The sequence below is a fragment of the Chamaea fasciata genome, unplaced genomic scaffold, assembly GCF_029207755.1.
Source record: "Chamaea fasciata isolate MVZ Bird 193981 ecotype frontalis unplaced genomic scaffold, bChaFas1.0.hap1 SCAF_294, whole genome shotgun sequence".
Classification (NCBI taxonomy): domain Eukaryota; kingdom Metazoa; phylum Chordata; class Aves; order Passeriformes; family Sylviidae; genus Chamaea; species Chamaea fasciata.
Window position 1 is genome coordinate 75,001 of NW_027094379.1, and position 5,000 is coordinate 80,000.

The window sequence follows — 5,000 nt, forward strand, 5'->3', positions numbered from 1 at the left end:
TCTCCGCGAACGCGGGCTTCGTGCCGGCGCCTTCGTGCCGGCCCCGGGCGCCTCGGCCTCGAGCCCCCACGGCCCCCTGGACCCGCGCCGAGGGCCGAAGACCTCTGCGGACCGTGAAAGAACCGGCCGGAAAGCGGCCGCCCGCTTGCCCGCCGCCCCGCCACGGCCTCGGTCGGGGGGGAGGGAGCGTGGAGGGGGGGCGGGGTTCGGGGCCGGGGGCGGGGCGGGGCGGGGCGGGGCGCGGACTGGGGCGGGACGAGGCGGGGCGGGGTGCCGGCGGCGTGGTGCCAGGTTCGGCCCGCACGTCCCTGCTGCCCCTTCCCAGCTGTTTCCCCATAGGTTGTGGTGGGGGGGCGGGGCCGCGTAGAATCCCGGGGGGGAGGGGGTGGGGGGGGGAGGGGGCGGGCGGGCCACGACCTTTTGGCGGCACGGCGTGTCAGTGGGCCGAGGGCCGGGCGGGGCGCAGCCGGCCGGGAGGGCTCTGGGCGGGAAAGGAAATGAATTCCAGTTTGCCGAGAGTATTGTTCCCCAGAAAAGCTTCTTGTCCCGAGCCAGAGGGAGAGCCGTTCTTCCAGCACATGTAAAAAATGAGAAAATAATAAAAAAGAAAGGGGGGAGGGGGGAGAGAGGAGTCGGTCGAAAATAGGTGTTGGTCGCGAGAGAGAGCGGCCTCGTCGGGAGGCCAGGTCTAGCCCGCTCGGGGGCCAGGCGCGGCCGCCGGCCGCCGCCGGAGAGCCCGGCGGGGCGCCGCGGCGGCGACGCGGAGAACAGGTCTAGCCCCGCTCCCGGGGCGGCCCCGGGACGCCGTCTCTACCCGGCTCCGGGGCGGAGAGGCCGGCGGCGGAGAGGTCGCGGCGCCGCGGCGGCGACGCGGAGAACGGGTCTAGCCCCGCTCCCGGGGCGGCCCCGGCCGGCCGGGCCTACCCGGCTCCGGGGCGGTGAGGCCGGCGGCGGGGAGGCCGGCGGGGCGGCCACGGTGGCGACGCGGAGAACAGGTCTAGCCCCGCTCCCGGGGCGGCCCCGGCCGGCCGGGCCTACCCGGCTCCGGGGCGGAGAGGCCGGCGGCGGAGAGGCGGCGGCGGCGGCGGCGGCGGGCGGCGACGCGGAGAACAGGTCTAGCCCCGCTCCCGGAGCGGCCACGGCCGGCCGGGCCTGCCCGGCTCCGGGGCGGAGAGGCCGGCGGCGGAGAGGTGGCGGCGGCGGCGGCGGGCGGCGACGCGGAGAACAGGTCTAGCCCCGCTCCCGGGGCGGCCCCGGCCGGCCGGGCCTACCCGGCTCCGGGGCGGTGAGGCCGGCGGCGGGGAGGCCGGCGGGGCGGCCACGGTGGCGACGCGGAGAACAGGTCTAGCCCCGCTCCCGGGGCGGCCCCGGCCGGCCGGGCCTACCCGGCTCCGGGGCGGAGAGGCCGGCGGCGGAGAGGTGGCGGCGGCGGCGCCGCGGCGACGCGGAGAACAGGTCTAGCCCCGCTCCCGGGGCGGCCCCGGCAGGCCAGGCCGAGCCGGCTCCGGGGCGGAGAGGCCGGCGGCGGAGAGCCGGCGGCGGGCGGCTGCGACGCGGAGAACAGGTCTAGCCCCGCTCCCGGGGCGGCCCCGGCCGGCCGGGCCTACCCGGCTCCGGGGCGGAGAGGCCGGCGGCGGAGAGGTGGCGGCGGCGGCGGCGGCGGGCGGCGACGCGGAGAACAGGTCTAGCCCCGCTCCCGGGGCGGCCCCGGCCGGCCGGGCCTACCCGGCTCCGGGGCGGAGAGGCCGGCGGCGGAGAGGCGGCGGCGGCGGCGGCGGGCGGCGACGCGGGGAACAGGTCTACCCCGCTCCGGGGGTGGCCACGGCAGGCCTGGCCGAGCCGGCCCCGGGGCGGAGAGGCCGGCGGCAGCGGGCGGCGACGCGGAGAACAGGTCTACCCCGCTTCGGGGGCGGCCCCGGCAGGCCTGGCCGAGCCGGCTCCGGGGCGGAGAGGCCGGCGGCAGCGGGCGGCGACGCGGAGAACAGGTCTACCCCGCTTCGGGGGCGGCCCCGGCAGGCCAGGCCGAGCCGGCCCCGGGGCGGGGAGGCCGGCGGCAGCGGGCGGCGACGCGGAGAACAGGTCTACCCCGCTTCGGGGGCGGTCCCGGAAGGCCAGGCCGAGCCGGCTCCGGGGTGGAGAGGCCGGCGGCGGAGAGGTGGCGGCGGCGGCGGCGGGCGGCGACGCGGAGAACAGGTCTAGCCCCGCTTCCGGGGCGGCCCCGGCCGGCCAGGTCTTACCCGGCTCCGGGGCGGGGAGGCCGCCGGCGGAGAGGCCGGCGGGGCGGCCGCGGCGGCGGGCGGCGACGCGGCGACCAGGTCTTCCCCGCTTCGGCTGGACTTTGGCGGATTTCCGCGGGGGGGCCGGGTAGACCTGCTTTCCGCAGCGCGGCTGGAAGTCCACCAAGGGGTCGCTGTTCTCGCCATCCTCCGGTTACGTCTAGGTCGGCGGCGGCGCACGCCGGCGCCGCGCCCCGGTGGCGTCGACTCGACGTCTTGGAGGCGCTCGGGGCCTCGGACCCGTCTGTCCGTCTACTGGGAGCGGGTGTGACGGGCCGCATCCCCGCAGGCTGGTGCAGTGCCTGTGTCCGAGGCGGACGCGAGAGCGGCGGCCGCGCGTGCGGTCGCCGGCGCGAAGGGAGGGAAAAAGAGTGCGCCGCCTGACGCGGGACGAGTCGCGTGGCTCTGTCCCGGTCCCCCCGTCTTGCCCATCGAGAATGGGTACAGAACCGTGTGAGGTACAGAGAGACAAGGGTTGAGAGAGAGAGACAGAGCCCGAGAGGAGGAGAGAAAAGGGCCGCGAGCCGTGTTCCTCTTCGGTCCGGTTGTTGACTTCAGGGGTGGGGCGAGGGCCCTCCCCTCCCCAAAGTGTGTATTCCCTCCGGGGATGGTGGCGGGCGAGGCGGCGGCGCCTCGTCCCTTTTGCTGCCCGGCCTTAAGCCGGCGCCCCGCCCTGCCCGCGGGTGCGTTCTTTTCCGGCCGGCCGTGCTCTTTGCGGTCGGCTGCCGACGGCTCGACGAAGGGTGCGTGACACCGGGGCTCGGCGGTGTCGAGGCCGCCGGGGCCTTTTCTCCCCCGGCCTTTCCCGAGAGCCCCGAGGACGGGCCCGGCTTGCCGAGGTGGCGCCGCCTCGTTCCTCGCGCCTCCCGACTTGTTTTGCCCAGCGTGTGTCGTCCGTGTCGGAAGTGCCGCGGGGACGTGCCGTGGGGCGCGCGGCCTTGCCTCGTCCTGCCCGGTTGCTCCAGGGGCTCGGTGACGGGAGTCGGCCGGCGAGGGGTGCGCGGGGTGGCGGCACCCCGCTCTCCCTCCCTCCCGGAGCCGTGCGTTGTTCGAGACCCCCTTCCTCGGCCTTAAGCCGGGGAGCCCGCGGAGCGGGCCGAGTTTTTCTGCGTGGCTGGCGGCCGGCCGCGGTGGCCGGGCCGCCTCGGCCCTGCGGACCCCGAACCCGACAGAGTGCCCCGAGATACGTCGCGGGCGGGGCGGCGGCGCCCCGCCCTCCCGTCGGGTGGTGACCGGCGCGATCGAGCCGCTAGGCCCGGGCGGCCCGTGGTGTCGGGCCTGCCCCGGCTGCCGTGGCTGCCGGCTCGGGGGCTGGGTTTTGCACGCGGGGTCCGCTTTTTAGGCCTGCGGGCGGAGTGGGGGCCGCCCGCCCGGCTTTTTTTTTTTTTTTTTCTTTCCGTTGTTTTTCTCTCGCGGCCTTAAGCCGCGGCACCGAGAAGCGTGCGCGACGAAGGGTCGTGGGCCGTGCAGGCGAAGGGAAGAGAGAGAGCGAGAAAATGCGGTGGCGGAGGTGTGGAGGAAAGAGAAACGAGAGAGAGCGAGGAGTAAGAGGCGCGGGCCTCGTTTGCCACCCTCTGCCCGGGCCCGCGACCCCCGTGGCTTAGCACGGGTCGCGTTGACGCGCTGCTGTGGGTGCTTTTTGGTTTGTTGTTGTCTTTTTTTTTTTTTTTGTTTTTCCGCCGTCCCCCGGCTTTTCCGGAGGGCAAGCCGATCGCTGCGAGGCGGGCGAAAGCCGGTGGCCCGCGGCGTGGTCGGTGGCGCTTTCTCGCACGCTCGGACGGCGCCCCGTGCCGCCTCGGTCTCGTTGCGCAGCCGCTGTCGGGCGGGGCGGGTGGCGGCACCCCCCGCGCTCCTCCTCCGCTGCGGCCGGGTTGCCGTGTCTGTTGTCCCAGGAAGCGTGGCCGTGGGGCCCGGCGGCCGCTTCTGCGGCCGCCTTCCGTCTGATCGATGAGGCTTTTCGGGTGGCGTCGGAGAGGGCCCCCGGCGGCCCGGCTCTTCCGGGGCTCCCCGTCACGGGGACTCAAGCCACGGCGGTGTCCGGGTGCTCGGGCAGGGCGGTCTCCTTTCCAATTCGCTTCCCGTCGCAGGCGAGGTGTCGCCCCTCCCGCCGCCGGAGGGGCGTCTTTACCGTCCCGGGCTGTGTGAACGCCGCGTGGCCCCGCGAGCCCTCAGGTGCCCGTTCGAAACCACGCGAGGTGCCGGTGCCGGCCCCGGCCCGGGTTTAGCGCCCCCCGTGGGTGCCGGCCGCGAGCGGCGCCGGGCGGCGGTGCGGCCGGAGCTGAGCCGAGCCCAGTTTCCCGGAGAAAAGCGAGCGCCGAGAGAGAGAGGGGCCGGAACTGGACCTATGGGGGCGCGGACGGGGGACGGAGAGCCCCTTCCGTGCGTGCGCTCGGCGCTCCTTCGTCGTGCCGCCGCCTGCCGCAGAGCGAGCCGCCCCGGCCGAAAGGCGGGGGGGGCCTCGGTGTCCGGGCCGCGCCCGCCTCGTCGGGTCGCTGTCTCCTCTAGCACGTCCGGTGCTTTCCGCGCGGCCCGGCGGGGGGACGCGTCGGAGCCGGGCTCGCTCCCCGAGCGGGCCCCCTTCGGCGCCGACCTCGCCGGCGGCCGGTCGCGCTCGCCCCGCGACCGGTCGGCGGGCGGGGGGGCCGGCCTCGGGGGCGGGTCAGCCCCGGCCGAGTTTCCCGTCCCGCGTGCCGCGCGCGCCACGCCGACGCGAGGCCGAGTTTG